Source organism: Agelaius phoeniceus, chromosome Z (assembly GCF_051311805.1).
Source record: "Agelaius phoeniceus isolate bAgePho1 chromosome Z, bAgePho1.hap1, whole genome shotgun sequence".
NCBI classification, from domain to species: domain Eukaryota; kingdom Metazoa; phylum Chordata; class Aves; order Passeriformes; family Icteridae; genus Agelaius; species Agelaius phoeniceus.
Window position 1 is genome coordinate 87,694,107 of NC_135303.1, and position 23,781 is coordinate 87,717,887.

Sequence of the window (23,781 nt, forward strand, 5' to 3'; positions counted from 1 at the left end):
AAGCCATCAAGGCTAACATAAAAAGGCCATCCCTTATCTTAGAAATCTCTGCGTTGCAAATTGCAGTTAACATTGGAGACTGAAAAAGTATTCTGATAAAATGCCACTATATGTTTATCTTACCTGGGCATCCACCAATTGTCAGCATTAAAGGGGCTACTTAGTTTGATGAATTAGAATATTTCAAAATATTCTAAGTCACAGAGTCCTGGTGGTGTAAACTTCTAAGTTACTTAGGGCAAAGCATTTGAAATGACTGGGATATTTGCCACTGTTTTCAGCGGAGCTGAGATTCAGCTCTCAACAATTCATTTTAGCAAATCTCTCATATTTTGATCTTAGCAAAAGACCTTATTATCTCAATCCATTATGGCACTGTGGGCCAAATTTTCGAAGTGTTTTATAATTATTAAAAGGACCTGATTTTCTTTTTTGTGATGCTTTTTAGATACCTGTCTCATAACTAAAATCTGAATTTCTAAACAGAATGGGAAGAGAAATAGTGCTACTCTTTACAACATGTGTTGTAATTAAATATAATGCAAGTTCTTTAAAGAATAAATATATTGCAAGTAAACATTAAGCAAGTTCTTTAATCCTTGTATTTATGTATGTATAAAATGAAGAAATAATCCCATTCTGAAGTGGTTTGCTGCTTTTCTTTTTAGTGATTCTTTTATACAAGTAATTTTGTTGGTCCAGATTAATTTCTGGTGCAAGTCTACAAAAAGCTCTGAATCAACAGAAGGGATAGATTTGTTAGGTAATCTTTTTCCATTCCAGTCAATGATAAGCCCAGCACTTTACTCACTGTTTCTCTTTGTGAGTTAATACACAGTATTGAATTTCCTCTTTGTATTCTCATTCTTCCTTTGTGTAGGCATTTGTTTTTTTCTTTTCTTTTTCTGTTAGTTTCCTTGGGGGATGAGGCAAAGGCATCATTATTGAGAATGTCTTCAAAAACCTGCTTAAAAAAAAAAGGAAAAAAAAGAGACAGTCTGTTTGTCCTTGTTTTGAGCAACAAGTTATAGCTAATAATTACTGTTTTATGGATGGATAGGATATTGGAATTATTAGTAGTCAGAAGACAACATATAATTATAATGTAGTAAGTCATAACTGGATTGAAGAAAAGAAAGGGGAGGCAGAAAGGACAGAACAGAGTAGAAAAGAGAGAGCAAGGACAAAGACAAAATGAGCAATGGACCATAACTTTCACTGTTGTGAATCAGACATGTGCTTTTATTAACAGACACAGACTAGTTTCTGATCCTACTTGCCATTGTGTGAACCCAAAATCCTTACAGGATTTGTTTTGTTTAATTGTTGTTTTGTTACAGCTGGGGTCAGGATCAGGATCATGTGGGAGGAGTGAGTGACTCGTCCTGTTGCACACAGAGACACCGTCCTGTTCTCTCTGCTCTGTTGGCTGAGGATAGCACTGACATTTTCAATTTTGTTTAACATGTACTTAAAGCTAATACTAAATCTAGCTGAGGTTGCTGAAACTGACCTGAGAATTCACACAGTTCTCACCTGGCATTGTATGCTTTTAGTAACAGGGTAAGAGCAGTCAGATTTTTGTTATATTGCACCAAGTAGGGTTTGGAAACTGGTCCAGAACAGCAGAACTAGGTGCTAAGGAATACAATAACATAAACATTCTTGAGTTTTGAGACAAATTATAGCAAGAAAAAGACCAAAATAAGACACACAGAACGCTTCCTGTCCTGTGTTCTTATTAAAACATTCTCACTATAATATTTTCTCTGCATTTATTTGCTGAAGAAACAGAATATATAACTATGACTATATATCTGGCATGAGTACTTCACACCATTCTAACATGCATGAGATAAATCCTGTGGTGACATCTGTTTTTGTCCATGGATCCTAGAGATAGTCTAGCTACTTAGAACTATTCACATCTAACAGTAGATGACATAAAACCCACTTAATGTATCTACAAAATTGCTCACTCATGGTTTGACCAATCTACTTTTAAAAGTAGAACCTGGCTGCAAATGTATTTTCTGTTTCACAGAAAATTACGTTATTCCCATAATTTTCACTCTTTTTAGCTGGATAATAATAATAGGAGAAATGTGAAATTTACTCAGGAATGTGAGCCTGAAATAAAATAATAATGATTTTTATTTGAAACCTGCTTTTTCAAAGAAAGTGAAATGATTCATTGTAATGTTCATGTTTGATTTTATACACTATGAACAGCTTTAAAATGATATACAGAAAAGGCTGTACTGAAATGGAAACATCTGAACATTCTGTTCCATTACAAGCTCATCAGAACAATCTTCTCAGATTTCTTCATAATGGAATTTTATTAGAATTGATAGATTTTCACACAAGCATGCAGTTTTGACAAGCATTTTCTGCTAGGAATGTTGGCAGAGGACATTCTGCCACTTTTATTTTAAAATCTCTGTATTATATTAAAAGAAATAAAAAGGAACCCCCACCAAATAAAAATAGCTAGTCAGTTCTCTCTAGACACTTATCTACTATGGTTCTTCTACCATAGAAAGATTTAATTACTTTGTACCTAAAAATATTTTTCAATTCAAGGAACTTTACCTCATATACATTTTATTCTAAAAAAAGCTCCAAAGGAATGGAGTCTAATATATTTGCACTTATCTTCTCACTAACATGCTAAGATATGAAGATTATAAATTATTTGGAAAAATGAAATTAGTGTGATACAGAATCTGGACTGAGGCATCAAATAAGACACCATTGTACACCCTTGTCTCTCTTTTTCAAAATGAAAGAAAATTCATCTTTTTTGGATAAATGTTACAGCTCAAACATGTGCAGTGAAAAGGAAAAGCTATCATGTCGAAGAATTGAAGAAACACTTATGAGGAAAAAAAAAAAATAGTGGAGCATCCCATTTTTGCTTCTCCTGCATAAATAATGCAACCCAAGGGCAATTAGCATCTGGAGAGTGGTTTCTTGTCATATCAAGCACCACTTCAACAACGAAATGATACAGACAAGTCCCCATTACAATGGAAAACGCAGTGGGACAAAAGAAAATATTTCACTTCACTAAGTAAAATCCTTGATATAAAGGCCAGCTACAAAAGCGACAATGATCTTTGCTCCTGGACACCTACTAGCCATTAATGGAAAAGTTCTTCTGAAAACATACACATGCACTTACAACTCTGGCTCTAATGAGGACTTTGCTGTTTGATGACGACACATCTGGCATGCTTTCAGAACTCTGCAGTCCCAATTATAAAGCTGTCCAGCAGGAAGACCCATTACAGATCTGAGCTGTCAGACCTCCAAAATGAGGTTGAAGAAAAAAAAAAAAAAAAGGAAAGAGGAAAAGGAAAGGGCTTAAAGATAAAGAAAGAAAAAAAAAGAAAGGAAGGAAGAAAAAGGGAGAAAAGAAGGAAGCTAAGGCTTGATTACCTCGGGGGAAAAAAAAAAAAGAAAAAAACCAGAAAAATAAAAGAAAAAGAAAAAAGAAAATAGTGAAGAGTAAAATGCCTTTAAAGAAAAGTTGTTCCTATAGCCCCCATAATGTGACAGAGCTAATTTGTGCTTTTAAAGATCTAAAGAGCCTGCTAGCTGCAGGTGGAAAAAAGAGGTTACTTGTGGCCTGGACTGTGGGCATCAGATAACATAATACAGAAAACTTCTGTCCCCCATGGAAAAGTTAATGAGATCAACTCTTTCAGGATCCCCTAAAAGAGTTCCTTCAAGCTCACCCCATCCACATCTCATTCTTGCAGGCAAACAAAAAGTATCTGGTTGAGTTTAATTGGCCAGCCAATACTTTGATATCCAGGGATTTTTCCTTGTCCTTGGGGTTGCTAAGTGTAACAGAATTAGGCCAACTTGCTGACATGTGAAAAACAGTTTTCATCCATTTTTTATTTGTTTGTTTGTGTGAATTTTCACTGCTGTTGAAAAATCTAGATTTGGTACTGAATTTTAATAAATAGCAAATATTTTAAATCTCTTATTCTTTTCAGTGTGAAGTCTTATCATTCCTTGTGAGGTCTCCAGGGTATGTCTAAGTAAGGTAGGCATAAGAAGAAGAGATGGCACATATGTTTTGTGATGTGGCATAATCTAATTTATGTTTGTAAGAGGGACAACATTGTGGAACTCAGCTATTATGTCCAAAATGCATTAAACATGCACACCTTGGAGTCACAGCTTGGGGATGACTCCATCACATGGAGCTGTTCCAAGATGTCCTGTTTGTTACACATCCATCAAACAATATTCACAGCACAGAAAAGCTGAACAAAGCAATTCAGCAAAGTTATTCCACATTCTAGAAGCCACCATATTAGTCTCTATTGCAGAACAAAGAGAGATCAGACACATGAAGCAAGAAGAAGTCTATGTAGCCTTAAACAGTGATTTCACAGAGGGCTGCTGTCTCAGTAGTGTCCTTCAGCACACTGATCATTGGGATGGTTGGTCTTCCCACTTCCACTTTGTCTCAGGAACTCAAAGCACATAAACCCATTGAGCAGGTCTGAGCTCGGGACATGCACAAAAATGATGAACTGCAGGGCACTGAGTCCTGACTGGATATTTTCTGTTCAGCCAGTGTGTTTTCTAAGAGCTTGGTTGGAAAGAACAAAGCATTCTTGGATGTTCCCCAGCAGGGGAGCTGCAGATCTTGGCCCCCATCCATGCCTGCCTGGAATATGTGTATAAAACAGAAAGTCTGGGTTAGAACCCATCCTTTCCCAGCAGAGGACCATAGGTATCTTTGTGTGAATCTCAGGGAGTGTAACACATTCTCTAATGCACCAGCCTCACAATGATGTTGTTTTCAACCTATCTTATCCAGGTAATCACTCCAGCTCAGCTGCCTAGTTTCTGTGCAGCTCCCTTCACAAACTGCTCTCCTCTGGCCTTCAAGCACCATGCTCTGCACACCTTCCAGACAGAGAGGACGATGGTACCCTTTTACTCACCCCTATTGTCATTTATCCAGGCCATTCTCCCCTCTCTCAGTGGTGCTAAGGGAAATCACCCCTCAATGTAAGAGGCCTGGCAGTTTAATCTCTCTTATTTTTCACCTCTTAGGATAATGTGAAAACATTTTCCTTCAGAAAACATGTTTATGCAGCATCAGCATCAAAAAGCCATTTTCTTGTTTTCCCTAACGACTTTATCAGACACACAGAAACACAATGAAAGATGTTGTTATTCCTTTTCCTTTCCTTGATCTTTATGTTTTCAAGGAAGCATCATTAGTGAGGATGATATTTGTGCCAGAATACATTCAACACATGGGCATGACACTCTCACTCTAATGTATCACCAAGATTTGGGTTTTTTTCTTGACTAAACTCCCCACTATTCATCAAAAGCCATTTCAGAAACAAACCCTGTGTTAACCTTCTGCCCTCATTTGGAGGAGAGAATGAGAGGATTTATAGAGAACTTATAGGGTCCATATAGTGGGATTGGTATATGCAGAGGCTGGTAACATCTGAATTATCAGACTCAAACTCAGACTTGAACTTTCTCCCTGGAGAAGGAGGGAAATTGGTCCTTGCCAGCTATACTGACCACCAGTATGATGACATATGATCTTACTCCAAATGCTGGCAGAAACCTCTACATAATTGCATAAACAAACACTAATTAGAAAATGAACCAACTCCCACAAAAACTAAACTCCATCCTGTTTTTTCTTTTTTTTTTTTGTCCTTTTTAGCCTGGCACTTTTATTAGCAAAGCTCTTTGCACTCAGGGGTGGCTGTTACAGGATGCCACTCTAAGTCCCAGCTTTTTTAAAGTGTCAAAATCTATCACTAGGTTGACTTTGCTGAAGGGTGCCACTGCCTTTCCCATGCTACTTAGCAGCTGCTGGATAAAGCATGACTTTAGTCTCACAGAGCAGTCAGTTTTTTTCTGAGAATTATATACCAGTTTTAACCTTCTGAATCTCCATTTCTCTGTGAGATATTAGCAAAAATCAATATCTAAAGAAGACAACAGTGCTCAGCTATGAGGCAGGGACAGCCCATATCCTCAAGAGTTTAGAGACCTGTTAGACAATGGAGACAAAGTGTAAATAAGGACAAAGTGTTACACACGGAGCAGTCCCAGGGAGAATTCCCTTCCCTGGCTCCCAGTGCAACACTGGTTTTGTGCACTTAGGACATGTCTTTGGAGAAAAAATTTCCAAATTCCAAGAAACTGTATATACCTAAACTTTGCATGGAAGAGTCCAAATAGATAAGCTTTACTTTTCAGAGCTTGCTAGCTTGCAGTCAGTGGGTTTATTCCTTTTTGGATTATCACACATGGAACAGGCAGGTCCAAGTCTCTGCCATCAACTGGTTTATCACCTTCCCATCCACAGGCTCCCTCTGATCTCTGACAGCACCCACCCAACCATAATCCTTGGCTGTATGCTGGTGAGTGCGTATACATGGAATGGGAATGGCTGGCTGCCACTTGAGTTTGCTGCAGGAGGTCTCTGTCTCTTTAACTTTGCAGGCTAGTTTGTAGAGAATTATAGTGGGGGTTTGTTGTGGGGAGTGTTATTTGCTCAAAGGAAAAGGCTAGAAATGCACGTTTTATTTTTTGAGCACTTTCTTGGCTGGTCTCTTAAGAAGAGGCTCCTTCAAGTCTTCCCCTCAGCAGTGAGCTTTTCTCTCTGTATATCACTGAGTCCCCTGCTCACAGTTCATCTAGCAGAGAGCGAACTGCTCAGCCTCACTTCATAGCTCTCAGGTCCCAGCTGAGATCTATTCATGAGAAACTCTACAGTACAAATCAAGGGACCCTTAGGGCGCTGTATAAATTCATAACAAGGAATAATCCATTCTCAGCATTGCATGCAATAACACTTTAAACAAACCCTAACAAAACATTGTAGAAAACATTGGGGGAAGGCAGAGCAGCAGGGGAATTGCAGAATGGTGTTGCAGAAACACCAAATCATCCTGCCCCCAGTGTTGTCAGGGTCCCTGAGCACCAGGCAGCACAGGCAGGAGCTGGGCTGTCTCCTTCAGAGAGGGGGATGCAGGCACTGCGGAGCAGCAGGCTGGGAACATCTGCTTTGAGGGGCTACCCACATGAGGAGTGGGATTTTTCCTAGTTTTCTTCAGAGATAAGGCTGGGATTTGGGAGTCCAGTCCAGATCTGGACAATGTTTCTGAGACTTCTCTTTGTTTGTTAGGTTTTCTTGAGGGGAGAAATAGGGTAGTTATTCACCTGAAGAAGATAAATCTAAAAAATTAAACATCATTACAGGGGCCCAAGACCATTACCCAAAATTAAAAGGAAAAATTATGATAGCCCTCAAATTATGCCACAGTTTACCAGGCTCCAGAGTAGACTGCAATTTATTTCTCAGTTAAAGCCATTTACCTCCTCCTGCCTTTCTTGTCCTCTCTGTCGTAACACAGAAATAAAACCTGGTAATGTGACAGGATCTTGGGACATAACTAGGTGACTGGAAAGTTCTATTGTGTAAAGGAATTCTGGAGCATCTTAAGGCTTATGCCTTTTCCTGGGACCTGTTTTTGATATGGGAAGCGACTGATTTTCATTGATGAGTGGTTAAGAAATGCTATTTCTTCCACTGTGGGGCTCATTAAACAGTCCTTGTATGCTGAATTTGCCTAGAATAAACAGGACTAGCTCAGAGGGGCTTCTAGCCTGGCATGGCAGCCAAAACATTTTTGTGATGGCCCACACAGCAGCTGAATCTCCCTGAGACAGAAAGCCTAGGGGTCCTTGCTCTTTCACTAATACTTAGTGTAGCACTTCCAATGTGTGCACTGTTAATTTGGGCACCTCTGACCACAGCAGGCAGGAAAGCTTCTCGTGGACTAAGACTGTGTGCTGCCAAGCGCTAGTCAGTATTTCAAAATATGGAAGATTTTTGTGTGTGTGCTTAAAATATCTCCCATCTTGGGTTTATTAAGCAGTCTATATTCAAACTTTCTCAGCTGTCTCTACCCAGACTCAATACAGACAGTTTAATGACAGCAGCACCTCGAGAGATTTCCAAGAGTTTTAAAATTTATCTGGGAATGTAAATGCTAAGAATTATTTCCTCTCCATATTACCATAACTTATCTTTCCAGAAGAAGTTTTGGGGGGAAAAAATGAAAATTTGACCCAAAATTTTTAAACCACTCAAGAATCCCTAAACTGACTGGATTCATAAGACAAAAATAATAAATAATAAATAAAAAAAAAAAAGTAAATATTGCCAGACACTAATCTTCAAATTATGAAGCTGAATTAAAAACAATGCACTTTTTGTTCTTGTTTAACAAGAGAAATCCATAGAACTTTTACTTTTTGGACAAGTTAATAATAAAAAACATAAGAGATTTTGCCCAGAATACATGAGTTGTAGATTCCTCAAGTACTGAAAAAAAGTGACAACTGGGAATAGCAATGAGGAACAGGCTTCAGTACCACTCTAAAAGGTGTCGTAGCTCCTAGGAATTAGGGAACTCCAAGTACAAGAAAACAGTTATAGGGACTTCTGGGAAAATAGTAGGTAGCATCACAGAAACAGAGACTGGTCTGGGTTGGAAGGCACATAAAGATTACTAGTCCCAACTCCCTGGTTTTTGACAGGCTCACCTTGCACTAAACCAGGTTTCTCAGAGCTCCTCCCCTCTGGCGTTCAGCACTTTCAGAGCTGGGGTATCCACAGCTCCCCTGGTCAGCTTGTGATAGTGCCTCACCATCCTCATAGTAAAGAATTTCTTCCTAATGGCTAATCTAGACCTGTCTTTTTTTTTTTTTGATGTGAAGCCATTTCCCCTTGTCCTGTCACTACATGCCCTTGTATGTAGTCCCTCTCCATCTTTCCTGTAGGCTTCCTTCAGGTACTGGAAAGCATTCTCTTTTCCAGGCTGAACAATCCCAATTATCTCAGAATTTCCACACGAGACAGTTTCTCTGTACCTTTGATCATCTTAGTGGCTCGCTCTGGACCTTCTCCAGCAGGTCCCTGTCCCTCCTGTGCTGGGAGCCCAGGGCTGGATGCAGTGCTCCAGGTGGGTCTCAGCGGAGCAGAGCAGAGGGGCAGAATCCCCTCCCTGCCCTGCTGCCCACGGGGCTCTGGATGCAGCCCAGGACACGTTTGGCTCTCTGGGCTGTGAGTGCCATGGCTGGGCCATGTGCAGCCTCTCACCCACAGCACCCCCAAGCCCTTCTGGGCAGGGCTGCTCTGGGGCTGCTCATGCCCAGCCTGGGCTGACACTGAGCATGTCCCAGCTCAGGTTCATAATCTTGCATTTGGTCCTGTCAAACCTGATGATTTTCCCATGGGCCTGCTTCTCAAGCTGGTCCCCATTCCTCTGAAGCACTGAAGACCTCATCAAAAGTCCCCTTGAGTCAATGGGAAAACTGCTCTTAGCTTTACTAGGCTTCAGTTGGCTTTGAATCAGGCTTTGAGTTCAACTGCTTTGACAGGGCTGAAGGGAAAGGATGAAAAAGAGCAGAATAATAAAGAATGGAGCAGTAGCAGGGTGAAAGATGTAGTCTGCAATAGCAAGAAGCAGGAAAGAAGCTGGGCTGAAGCAGGCAGTGGGGTGGTGAGGGGACTGCAGAGCTGTGTGTGTGAATTCACACCACAGCCATTCACACCATTTCTCAGACACTCACTTTTCTGAGCAGTAAATTCAGTCAGCATTTTTTTTTAAAGATATATTAATTTATTTCTAGGAAAAGAAAAGCATGCTGTTGAATATTGGTGACTCCAGGATGCTGAGTGGGAAGGTAATGATTTATAATACATTATAGGAGTGGGCATGATAAAAGTCTGAAAAAAGATTCTATTGCTCTGCAGCCTCTGGTCTCTGCATAACTTAAGCAACAAGGTACCTCTTGCAGACTGCATGGTTTTAACCTGAAGCTATTGCCAGCATTTGAGATAACATATTGTTTAATCCTTCTAACTTCAACATGAATCACTCAGAGGAATGAGGGGAGGAGGGGAAAACTGAGGGGAGGGAAAGAGAAGAGCTCTTGTAGGAATTATTAGCAGTGTGAGGTGCAGGATCTGATGATAAGGCAGCCAGGGCTGCTGAGCTATCTGAGTAGGGAAGGTAGAATGCTACGTGACAGCTCTTGGGGATCTGGGACCACATCTACCAGGCTGGGAAATGAGGAGCACACAGAGGCTTTCCCCTAGGCTTTGCTCTCTGCCAAGGGCTATTTGAATCCCTGGCCAGTGATGTCTCTTTTAAAGCCACCTCTTTTCATTCAGCAGTGACCACTGCTGGTGTCACTGGAGCACTGGAGCCTTTTCCCCATGGTGGGTCTGCCTCTCATGGTGAACCTCTCAGCACTGCCAGGCAGGGCCACAGCAGAGCTGAGCATGCACCTCACATCTCATACCCTTCCTCTGGGCTTTGCAGCCTTTGGGCTGTCCAAGGCTGAGCTGAGATCTCAGGGATCATGTCCAGGTAAAATCTTGGAGAAGATTATTTGCTTTACCAACAGGCAAAGCATTTTGGACTGAAAATAAAGTCTGTTGCCTTAGTCAAGTCTATATGTCCATCTCACTGGGACATTCTCTGTGCTAATGGCCTTGTCCCTCTGTCTTTTCTTTGGATCACTCTCCCAGCCCCTTGGCTCACTCTCTCAGCCCCTTGGCTCACTCTCAAAGCCCCTTAGCTTATTTATTTCTGTTTTAAGAGGATTATAGAGTGCAACTTCTGGTACTTTCTTTACCTACGGGAAGCCTCCATTTTACTTGTCCCCAGCCTGTCAAGTATTTTAGTTTTAGATCTTTGACACAATCCAGCTGTTATACTGCAAAGAACAGCTTGTTTCCTGTTTTTGCTGAGCCTAAAGGATATTTTTTGGCCAAAACATTAGCTTTAATACATCAATACATTTAATGAGATTTGTATCTGCATCCAAAATTCACCCATGGTGGCCTTTCAGCCTTTCAGTCAGCTGTTGGCAGCCTTGTGGTCTTGACTATTTGTTTGAAATTCATGCTTGCAAAGAGTGTTTCTACCCATTAAGGTGACATGAATTAAATATTCCCTTGGAGTTTACTTATGCATAACCAAGAAAATGCATTTTTTTTCCTCAAGACAGGAGAAAAAAGCCACAGCAAGTAGCTGGGTATCAGTCACATAGACTCTCTTAGTCTATGTATTGCTTCAGAACAGAAAAAGACCAGTATTTTTATTTTTTACCCTGAATCAAGGTGATTTTACGAAATTGACCCATTGTTTTTAAGTTGCAGTGAAGAAGAATCCTTGAAACCAAGAGATCTCTATTTTCTACGTGACTTACATATATGGTGTTTCTGTTCATTTTGTAATACCTAAATCCATGTATCTGAATACTAACTGGCACCTTCTTGAGCTGAACAAAATATTACTTTGGGTAGCCAATCTCATGCAGATCTATTTTTTATATTTTTTGCATTAGAAGAATGAAGTACATCTTCCTTTCTGTCATTATTTCCCCTTCCATTTCAGTAATGATATTTTCAAGGAATAAAAAAAAAAGAAGTACCAAAGTTTGGAACACAGGCTCATTTTAGCTCTATTATGATTGTTATTATTACTACCAATAGTATTACTTAGCTCTTTACAGCTTTTTCTAATATATATATCTTAGAGAACTTCATAAAACAAGGAAATGTTCTTATCCTTGCTTTCCTGAGGCACTGAAATAATGAAATAATTTGCTAACAGTTAAATGGAGGTTAGTGGAATGGTTGGAAATGAACCATAGCTCAGACAAAGTTCAAGGGTCAACAGGGTAGAATAGCAGTTTCCAGTGAAAGTTTGTAAAATGTCTGGCAAAGTGCCCTAGTTCATGTTGGGATTTGTTTTTTAAGACAGAAAACTCTGTTTCAAATGAGAATAAGAATATGGGGCAATGGGTGAGGGGAAAGTGTCATAAGAACAGGTAAGAAAAGATTGTACTTAAGAGTGAGACAAATGTGCTTGGAGAAAGTAAGTCAGATATAAGCAAAAATATGGGCAGACCCATTCTAGAGGATGTTATACCTTAGCAGGAAGGGGATTTTAGTCCCTTTTCATGGAGGATGGAAAAATATTCACACGTGACTCTTCAGCAGCTTTATAAATATATAAACACTACAATTATGGTGAACCCAGGATTTCCTCTTGGCATATTTTGATCCTTGAATCTCTGGTTCTTTTCTCAATGTCAGATATATGTAACAAAAATAAAAAGAAAAAAAAAAAAAGAAAAAAAAAGAGACAAAAAAACCCTCTACACACTGCCAGTTCCACTGGTATCAGTCACAAATGCTTACAAGGATTACAGCATGGTAATGAGCTTTTGTACTAATGGTACATCTTTTAATAACTGCTATCTGCACTTCCAGTTGTAAGTGATAAGTGAGGCTGTATTGTTAACGACAAAATGCCTCACCTTTCTCCCACCCCCCTCCTGGTACTTCATCTTTCTCTGAATTCCTTGGCTGGAGGTTGGAGAGAAATTGGAGTTGATCCTGATGCAGTTCTATGGGGCTGGTGTAGTGCAGCTGGTCCCAGGGCTGAGGCTCCAGGTACCTGCACAGGAGCCTGGGGAGGATGGCCAAGTGGAAAACAGTGAAGTGTTTCCAACCATAGCAGGGACTGAAAAAGAAGGGTAGAAGAAAGAGTAGGAATAATAGTCGTGTTTCAGAGGCAGAGAGAGAGTTGTGGAGGAGCAGCAGGAAGAGAGTGTGGCACTCAGGCAGTGGCTTCAAGCTTTGGTTGAAGCTTTATGCTTTATGCTCTGTCTTCCTTTGTGATGTTGGCCAAAACATTTTATTTTTTTGTCTCCCCCAAAGCAAGGCTAACAGCATTTCCCCATGTCACAGGAAGGATTGGAAAGGAGAGGGAATGGGATACAATCATTCAGTGAATGTCAGGTCATTACTTGTGATGGAGATGCAATGCTGTGAAACTTTGTTGCTTGGGAGGTTCTTAAGAAGAGATTAAACAGTGTCAGTGCCAGACTGCATTGCTCATCCTCCCTTGGGTACGGATAGGCCTGTGTCCTGTGGTTCTGTAGCTGCAGCTACATCTTTATTTAAGCTTTGCCTTCCCTGCCTCTGCTCCTGTGAAGCATCCCTCTCAGTGCTAAGCCAGGCTCTCTGGGGCCTCAGCAGCTAACTGCATCCCCTCTCCCAGCCCAATTTACAGTCTGTACCCATATAATCTGTGATACCCTTGTTGCCAAACAACTTGTATTTCTTCAGGAAGGAGTCTATGCAGCAGTGAGGGAAGATGTTGAAAAATTCTTTCAACTTTAGCACATACTGAATGATCCCTATATTCACGGTTAATACTTAGGTTTGTACATGGAGTGCTTAGTACAAATGCCGGAGATTAACGTGGCCTTGTATTAACTTCCTACATCATGACTAATAAGTCTTGAGCCAGCTAATGTTTCCTTATTTACTTATATCAGTGACTAATATATACTAGTAGATGTCTTAGTTTTGAGAACAAGGATTGTGCGTCAGAACAAAGAATGATAAGGGAAGTACATTATGACCTGACCTCCTATTTGAAATACTCTCGAGGAGAAAAAGATTAATCAGAAGATCCAGAACTATATCCAAATAAGTCCACTGAAATCATTAACATATATGAATGTATTAAGAAAATGTGCTGAATATATATTAATTTCAGGAATATAACCTGGTCTCTTAGGTTACTGGGCATGCATGTTTTGATGAGAATTCTCCATGCATCTGACACTGCTAATGAAGTAATTTTGGCTTTCTAACCTAGCAAATTGTTTAGAGAGTTTATTTCCCAGTTTTTGGTGACCCTGGTTGGTGGTTTTTTTTTTTTCATGATCTCTCTTGAGTACATGAACATTTCTGTTCAAGGCACAGAGGTCACAGAGATGCTTGACTGCTGTCTGGGAACCTGCTTGAGCAATATCCTCTAGCCTGGGTCTCTGGTCTGGCTCATCAGTTCCAGCAAACCTGGTCCACACCATGGCAAAATATCTGAGAGGCCAAGCTGGAACAGACTAGCTTAGAAAGAATAAGAACAAAACTAATAAATATAAATAAGAAAGGATTTGGCATCTTTACAGAGTTTGTAAGGATAAGGAGAATGAAAGCCTTCACAAAGCATTTTTCATGGGTGGAGTTGCCCCCCATACTTGTAAGAATTGAGAAGCTCATCTTCTCATCATGGTTCATTATAAAAGAAGAGGAAAGCATTAGTAAATGCACTTTGTTCTTTAAGTGATACATAGAACTCATCTGAAAATAGATTATTCAGAAAGATTTCAACTCCTAAACACTTTTAATTTTATTTCTTTTAAATTTTATTTTAATTTAGAACAAAATGTAGTCTGGAATTTCATGTGAAAGAGAATATTTACTGAGGGAAATGTCAGAAGCACAGCAAACACAGATATCACTACCACCTGGAACTGTTTAAAAAAGTTTCCATGGAGAATTTTATCAAAATTTGCACATTCCAGAAACATTTTGGTTTTGCTTAAATGGCATTTTCAAGGGTGAAAAGAAAAGTTATACAAAAAAAATAGTTTGAGTAGTTTTGTGGGTCATTTTTTTCCCAGTAAACTCATTTGCTTGGATTTTTAGAACTAGATATAGAAGAAAATCACTAGACAATGTAAGTGCAGATAATAATCCTACCCTGGGAGAGAAATGGAATATTTTAATAATGTGAGGTCCTTATGATCTCTGCCTGCTAAGATTATATGGTAATATAATATTTTTTTGATGCAGAAACAAGTGTAAATTCTTTACTGTACAAAATGTCATTGCTGAGAAACTGCCATATAATTCCAGTACAAATTGGAAAGAAACTTTTTAAGAATTCTCCCCTAGAAATATATGTAAACATACTTGCTTCGAATTGTCAAAACATTTTTAAAAAATATGTAATTCTGATTATCTGTGCATTTATGTATTCCATATAAAATGAGGTAATTTTCTTTGTTCAACTATATTTTGAGATATTAAATTTAAATATCCCATTAAGATGTTTGAACAGAAAATGTACTACTCAATGTTTCTCCTAAGACACTTGAAGCAAAAATATTATCAGTATTTCATTTCACAGATGTACATGCATACACATATGTACACACCAAGAATAATCCTACTGAAATAACATTTCTGATGGAATTAAGTTTTAAAAAATCTTTTTCTGACCAGCTCCACTGAAGAGCTATAGGGTGAGAAATGTTGTGTGAGAAGAGGGGAGTGATTCTTTTTTTTCCCTAAATATCCTCAATCCTATTGTTTCAGAAACATTTCTTGTTCCTGTTCCAAGGGCAGTACCTTTGAGAATAATAACTATCAACAAATTTTCTACTCATTCTATCTGTTTTTCAAAGCCATAAGAATTTTAGCATACCCAACAACCTGTTGCAAGGAATTCCAAGTGCTTCCTTTTGTTACTTTCTAAATTCCCATCTCCTAGTTTCCTTTCATGGTTTAGCTTGTATTTTTAAAGATCCCATAAACATTGTTTTCACAGACCCTTATCATATCATCTGTCAGTCATCTCTTTTGTTAGGCCTCAGAGTTTCATGGATGGATGCTATTTTATACCTGTGATCTCTCTTGTTGCCTTTTTTCTGTATCTTTTCTAGTTCTTTTACTTGCTCTAAGAGATGAGGAAAAGTAGAACTGCACACAGCATTGTGTTAAGGGACTCTGCAGACTTGCAGTGCTTTTCTCTCTCTTACATTCCTAAATTTAACTATTGGTGAGATGATACTTTCTTAGCACTATCTTTTATCATCCCAAGACCTCATTTCCAAATAGCTCTGAGCCCATCATGGCATAAATAAAGTGAAGATTCCTGTTCCCATGTTCATCAGCAAAACCTGGGACTGAGTTCTTTGTGTGAGGAAAAGGAAAATAAGGGACAAGAAGTTCTAGATACACTAATACCTTTAGATAATGTTCCTAGGCAAGATGTTCAGAGTGAAAACGCTCACAGAAAGCTGTTATCTACAAGAAAGGCTGAGTGAGCTGAAAGATGATGAAGAGCCTGATGCCAAAGGTATAATTTGCCAGAGAATAAAAGATGGAGAAATGTTAAAAAAAGGAATTAAAGAAATATTTGCATTGTTTGGAAGCTCTGTATATAAAGCAGTCTGCTAGAGGAGAGCACTGTGGTGAAAAAGCATTCAACATAAAGTCTGCTTATCCAGGAAACTGAGGAATAAGTGCCCAGAGCTAGACACTATCATCTCTGCTGCAGTACTGGCAGTTCATTTAATAAGTTGCAATCCTGTGTATTGGTATTACAAGCTTTAAAAGCTCCAGCTGAAAACAATTGCTATTAATAACCCCCCTGCTTTGCAATATGAAAGCAGCAGGTACAACAGAGAGACACCTCTAATCCCCCCATGTTAGACAGCAGCAGAACAGCACTCAGCCAACCATGGAGGAGAATCCTATAAAAATACCCAAATCCATCTCTCCATGATGGATGGTCTTTGTACAAGCACTAAAGTGTATTCCCTTTAGTACCACTGTCTATTGATGCTGAGCTACTAAGTAATCTGAGGGAAACTAGGAAGCGATCGCCATGATAAAAAAGAAAATGGATTGGGGATAAAGATGGAATTTTGTCAAAACCATCATGATCAGAACAATATTGCCTGAGAAATGGGGAGCTTTATATCTGTCAACATGTCAGTGTTTGGACAGGAAACCAAAGCCTTGGAGATTGGTGTCAGAAGAGCGATCTTTTTCTTCGATAAGCACCATGCATGTACCAACATGAAATACAAGTGCAATCTTGCTGACTGGAATTCATGACAAGTAGCTCCTGTGAGAACAGTCTGAAACCATAAGACTGCTCACATATTCCTGGATGACTTCTCATATTCACTAAGCATTTACTCAGACTATACTCATGAAATACATCCTTTTAATTCATAGGACTTTTCTGAACCATTCAGGATTTATTTCTGTATTTTTTTGAATTGTGCCTAGTCTTGCATACTTTCTTTGGACTAATGAGAAGAAATCATTAATGCTGACAAAATGACTCAAAGGATTAAAGGTAACAGGTAGGATAAAGTTCTACAAAAGTACTAAGATTGAAATGCTGATAGCATTAGTGGGATTGAAAGCTGACTTAAAGAATTAACAAAAAAATTAGGAAAGATGTGTTGACACTATGATTTGAGAAAGAAAAACTGTGAGAAAAGTCACACAGGAAAAAGTTAACTAGTTAGGATTTGACACCTGGGGCCCACTGTATTTCTGAACAGTATGGGCACAGAGGTGAATTTCTAATGACAGAAGCAACTGTTCAGAGGGAATAATAACATGGTGCCAGGAAAGAAAAACAGACTGAAACCTGTTTCTTCTCTGCATGTGTTATGTGTTCACAGCAGCAAGCAATCATAAAGTCATGCAATAGGTGAGAATGGGAGGTGCCTCTGGAGTTCCTCTGGTCTTACCCCCAGGTGATTAGGGTCCCCTCAACAGCTTACTCAAGACCATGTCCATTTGTGATTCCAGAATTTTCAAGAATGGAGATTCTCTAGCCTCTCTTGAGGTTAGAGATGATGACTTGCTGCAGTCTTGACCACCCTTAGAGTTAGAAATTTTCTTCTTGTGTTTGTCTGAATAGATTTTCTTGTGTTTTAATTATACCCACTGCCTCTTGTCCTGTTTACTGTGACTTTACTGTCTCCCCTGAAGTATTTATGCAGATTGATATAAAATCCCCCTGAGCCTTCCTTCCTCTAGGATGAACTGTTCCAGCCCTCTCAGATTCTCTTCATATTCCAAATGCTCCATGTACCCCATCATAATTATGGCCCTTTGCTGGACATGTTATGGTATATTCATGTGTCTGTTTCAGGGAGCCCAGAAATTGACCCAGCAGACCAAATGGGAGCCTGATTCCTTTCTGTGAACTAGAACCACTTTATGTCTTTGAACAAGGGGAAAAGAAATAAGCAACAACCAACCTGTGGAGTGAGCTTTCATAGTCTTTTATCGGGAGGATTTAAAATAATTCAATAGAACCACAGGAAAGAGATTGACAGAGAAGAAAAAGTGAAAACCATGTAAGTAACTCTTGCACCAACAAGGGAAAATAGTGTCCAATTTCTCTTAAAATGTTTTTGGAAAGAAATTGATTGAAAACACAAAGTTTCTGAGACTTCCAGGCTTTTGAAGTCTGCAGAGGGACATTCGTGAGTAGTAAGGCTAGAAATGTTCAGCTGCTCTGAACTTGATCATTTTCTGCGGAGTTCCAGTGCCTCTCATGAGAGTATTGTCTGCTTTAACTCCAACTAAGACCCTTACAGGATAGCCTTAGCACCTTTACCAGTTTGAAAAAATCTTTTGGCATGGGACAAATTCCTCTAGGCTCAAACACTTCTCACTTCCTGGGCTGAATAGATTGGGGCTTATTTTTTTTGTTCATAAAATGTTTTCAAATCTCATGGTTTGAGTTATCTGGGAATTGAAAGCAATCTTTGTGCCTGAAGACCACTTCAGATGCTTTGCTTGTGCACAAATAATTCAACATTTGGGAAAACAAAACCTTGGCATGGAGATCATCTGCAGCAGATAACAAGGTAGTAGCTTCTTAAACAAGGAATAAGAGGACCAGAAATAAGAAAGAAAATTGGAAATATTAAGGCCATAGGGCTGGATAGCCTGTTTCTCCAAGGAGATGTCATGACTCAAAGGCTGAGACAGATACTCATATAAGATGAATACAAAGAATTATAATAACTATTTAACAACTATCATCTTTCAGGCTTTAAGAAAGAATTATCCTGGGTACAGGTTATTCAGTAATCCTTAACAGCCTTTTTAAATTTGAATGTTTGTTTATTTGTTTGTTTGCCTTTTTTATTCAGGATTATTTTCTGTCTGGTGTTGATGCCTGTGATTTTTCTTTGAGTCAGGCAAGTCTCTTTTCATGGGAGACTCTTCATTAGCTCTTGTTCTGAGACAGCAGAATAGGCCCCGTGTTCCTCTATTATGCATTATCTGCTTTTGTTCAAACGGATCATCCAAATAATGCCAAAGCATGGAAAAGGATCCAGAATCATCTGTGGGCTGCAGGGAAAACAGGGCAGATTTTTCACTTATGCTTTTCACTCTTAAATGCTGTATCTAAGATGGCTCGCCTGGGTTCTCACAGGATTCCAGAGAGGGATGTTGCAGTGATCTGCAGGTCTTATCTTGGACAATGATGTCAATCTCTGTTGAATCATCTGCTGCTCTTTATGTTTCTTCCATTGATATCATCACTGCTTGAGCAATTTGCACAGATTAAATCACTAGTGATATGAAATCCATCCCAAAACTTGCATAAGTGCATAACCAACACTGATGTCATATTAGAGGATGAATAAGAAATGTGGATGCTTTTTGGAATGCCTGCAAATGAAGGGAAAGGGAAATAAACATGAGGGAGCCAGAAGAAACTATTATGTTAAAAGGCATTGTTGGCACGACGGTATATGGAGATTAACTGGCAATGCATAAATGTGAGATGGAAAGAGAAAGAAAATTCCTGGCCAAAAAATAGTTAATTTTAAAATTTATCTTTAATTTATGTGCATAACATGTATTTCCCAACCCCGTAAAATGAGGATCAGGAAATGAAAACCTAATTCTCTTTTAATTCAATAAATAATAAAAGCAATTTTCAGATATAGTACCTGAATTTTGTGAACAGAAAGTCTCTAAATTCCTGTGATGCTGATTGTATAAGAAAAATTTAGTTCACATATATTTTTTTCAAAATATTTCACAAATTTTATGGGTATTAATAATTTTACTTCATTAATGTGAATATTCATTGCTTATTTATTTTATTCCACTGCTTAAATGTTAATATAATTGCAAAAAAACTCAGGCAGAGTACCATATTATGTTAATGGAAGTAAAATTTTTGACTGAATTTTTAAAGTGTTTAGGTTAAGTTAGTGAGAATTTTAAAATTCAAAATCAGGGGCCAGAGTATGCAGAAGCCATCAAGGCTGTCAAGGCAATTGGAAGCTCCAACTTTCCCAGGGAAAGGATCTGGATAACTGTCACCTCTATGGCATTTTACCATTGCCCCCCAGGGTCTCCAGGCGTGCAGGGAGAAGAGCTAATGGAAATAAGCTCAATAAATTGTATTTCAGATTAATTTCTAAGAAATATTTGGGTTTATAAGACTCAGAGGATTATGTGTTGTGTTTTAATGACACTCTTGAGAAATAAGTTCTGTCAGCAAATCTTTGCATTGAGCTGTGAGGTACGATGAAGATAAGGTGAGGAGCTTCACATGCCTCCACTTGGTTAAGAATAAATTTAGGCTTGGTTCTACATATCAGTGTAGAGATATTACAAGATACAATCTGAAGAAATGAGATCAGCACAGTAAACCTGAGCAAACAATTTTGCTTTGTGATATGCATGTAAAAGTCATTGAGAAAAATAAAATTCTTAATTCCCTGACTTTTATGCATATCAATTTTTCAGGTCTATAGCTTCATTGCTTTGAATTTATTACATTTTGGAGGTTGATTTTTATAATGTTTTCAACTGCTATTGTTTTTAGAACTGAGTTTGGATGCTCAGTACACAATCCCTTTTCACTGCGGAAACCATAGCAAGATCAATCTGTGTAACTAACATGTACAGGAAATTAGGATAGAGTTTTCATAATTCGTGGGCTTGCATACAAATCTCCAATTTCTGAAACACAGACAGCACTTCCTTCTCTCAGAGCCGAGGATAAAAGCCTGTGAGTGATTCTGAGGTGCTAAAATATGATGGAGACAAGGAACAGATAAGAATCTTGGTAGATAGGATAGACAGATATAAACACTAACCCTGGATAAGATTTCAAGCATAAATCTAATCAATAAACATATGGGCAAATGAAAATGCAAATGGGCCACATAGGTATAAATGTTCAGGAGGAAAGAAAGATTTCTGTAATACTTACCCGTATTGCATTGACTTCAAGTAGCCCTTAAGTGGAACTGACGGTATTACAAACACAATAAGCACTTCTAGACAAACTGGAATAACAATCACTTCAGGAGCCTGGAAGCATTCACAATTCTGCTGTTGTCAACTCTTTCAGTGGCTTTAATTTTCAATGGTAAGCACAACTCCTATATAGTGTTGTCAAAACTGCAATGAAGTTATGTCATTGAATATTAAAGCGCTGGCCTGTGGAATGCCAAACACAGAGATTTGAATTTCATGCTCTCTACTAAACATCAAGACAAATATGTCTAATTTCATAAAAAACCTCACCAGCCCAGAAAGGCTGACAATCAGGCCCAGTGTTGCCTCTTTTCCAACTGAGAACAGGAGTTTCTACTGTAAAAAAACCTCTTCCTATGGGGCCAGAGGAAGGAAGAAGCAGCATGAGGTTAGGATTCGTGGATGTAGCATGAGATCAAGAACAAAGAGGCTGGGGTACTAAAGGGTACTGCTCATCACTGGGCAGAAAGTTCACATTTGCATATGAAAATCCTTTTCTTGGGTTGCTCAGAAGAGTTTAGGAGGCAATTCCAGAATTGCATATGGAACTTGAATTATATAACCAAAAAGATAAGACATTCATTTCCTGTGGAGTTTTCCCAAGTCCAGCCTTGTTTTGTAAGCTTTGGTGGTGGCTTGTTGGACAGGATGAGTAAGATGCTTGTGCTCCTCACCAAAATCCAGCAGGTTGCTGCCTCCCTTGTCCTTCCTGGCAATGCTGCTTGATGTTCCTAGACATTCTCAGGGTCTCTGTCTTTCCCTGTCTCTCCATGTCTTCATAAGACTAGAGGTAACCAGTAGTAATCCTCTGAGATCTTGTAGTCTCTCTGTTAAATCTACTCAGGCCTGAAATTAGCTTTTTCCTCTGGGGTAGGTTTATTCTGTCTTACAAACGGTAGTGAAGGGCTCTGACCATTGGAAAGATGAGTAAAGCCATATGAACATGAAATTCCTGCTAAACTTCAGCCTATAAAGGCAGTTTTCTTCTGGGATATTTTCCAAAAGTTCTTGGTTTGACCTTGAAAGTAAAATTTTGTACCTGCATTTATTGGATGAAATAGGTCTATTCATGGAATAGATACCCAAAGCTTACCAATTATATTCAGATGCTCAAAATAGTCTGGACACTGATATTCTGGACAGAATGAGTTTCATGCTGAAGTATTCCTGGCAGGCAACAAAAAAGAGAAAATTAATTGCTCAGTTTTATTTGGCCTACAGTTTATAGATAGCACTGTGAAAAGAAGTGTTCACTATTCTGTGTTTGTGCTCTGTGACCTCTCCAGTATGAGACTGACTGAAATCCACCAAAGTCTTTTCACTTAGGTATCCTAAAGCCTTGAAAATTAAAAATCATTCATTACCCTGACTGTATTTTTAGTGCCTAACAAATAATCAACAATTATAATAATTAATGGGGATTTTTTTTTGTTGTTCCATAGAGAACCAAAAGCATATTAGAAACAACACATTTCTCCCAAAGTTACATTGTTTTCAAAATATTTCCCTCTGATTACTTTATTTCCTTGGGGGGACATTTCTGTGCTCACAGAAATCTTTTGGATGCTCAGTTTTACTCAGTGCTTATGCCCTCTGAGATCCTGCATTATTAATAACACTAATTATTGCAATTATTTATTATTAGATGAAGAATGAGAGAGTTTCCAGCAATTCAAAGAGCACAGAAGAGGATGTAAGCCTTTTCCTGTAGAGGCTGTGGTTGAACTTTTAGACCTATGTGCCATGAGAAGCCTCTGAGAATGAGGAATTGTACTTAGCAAGAGCATCTGCTAAATGGACATGGAAAATAAATAAATATAAAGGTCTCACACGTTGCTGGACCTCTTACTCAAAAGGTCCCACCGGGGGGTTCTGATGAAAAAAATATCCAAGATTTTGTAATAATCCAGTGTACAGGTCGCTATCTGAAGAGGTCGATTAACATATGATAATTTCATGAGGTACACTTTAAATTTCTGTATATGACCTTTATCGGTTCTGGAGGACAGAGAAACGCCTGGTCACGAAGAGGAAGGTGTTCTGAATGTTTAACCATAGCTCATAGTGTGCGGTGTTATGCAAGTTTTCTGAGCTGAAGTGCAGATAAGAGAGATGCTTTATCTGCAGATGCAGAACCAGAGCTCCCAAGCCAGTCGGAGAGACCAAGTTCAGACACCAAACAGCTCAGAGTAATGACCCAGCATGGCACAAGGTCATCACACACTCTGATCAGCACAGCACTGTCCCAGTCGAAAAGAATATTTCACATCTTGAACTTGCAACAAGGACTTTTGTTGTTATGTATGGACTGTAGGGAGGCTTTGGAGTGCAGTGTCCAGTTCTGGGCTCCTCAAGAGAGTAGAGATGTGCAGCTCCTGAGGCAGATCCAGTGGAAGGCTACAAGGATGATAAAGGGCCTAGAGCATCTCTCTTATGAGGAAAGGATGAGGGAGCTGTGCCTGTTCATCATGGAGAAGAGAGGGAACCTCACCAGTGTCTGTCAGTATCTGCAGGGAGATGTCTGAGGATGGACCAGGCTCTGCACTGTGGTGAGACAAGAGCTTAAGCAGATCTAGACAAACTTTAACTTTTATATTTAGTCTACTAATCCTCCCTTCTATGTGTAAGGCAGATATTTGTTCATCACTGCATAATTCTGATTAGATAATTTGGAAGAAAATGCGTTGCTCTTCACACAAAACTGGAAAGCAAAAGGTTGCTCTTCACACAGAACTGGAAAGCAAAAGGTAGCTGTAGATCAAATATTCTGTCTTCAGCTTGGT

At 38.9% G+C, this 23,781-nt stretch overlaps 1 long non-coding RNA gene across 1 annotated transcript in view; it reads left to right on the forward strand.

The window, feature by feature from the left end:
- The window catches only part of LOC143692191 (uncharacterized), a 48,399-nt gene that overhangs the window by 11,927 nt on the left and 12,691 nt on the right, over window positions 1–23,781 (forward strand). The window contains exon 3 of the long non-coding RNA XR_013180050.1: window positions 17,853–18,060. This is a non-coding gene — a long non-coding RNA (uncharacterized LOC143692191). The remainder of the gene's footprint in view (window positions 1–17,852; window positions 18,061–23,781) is intronic.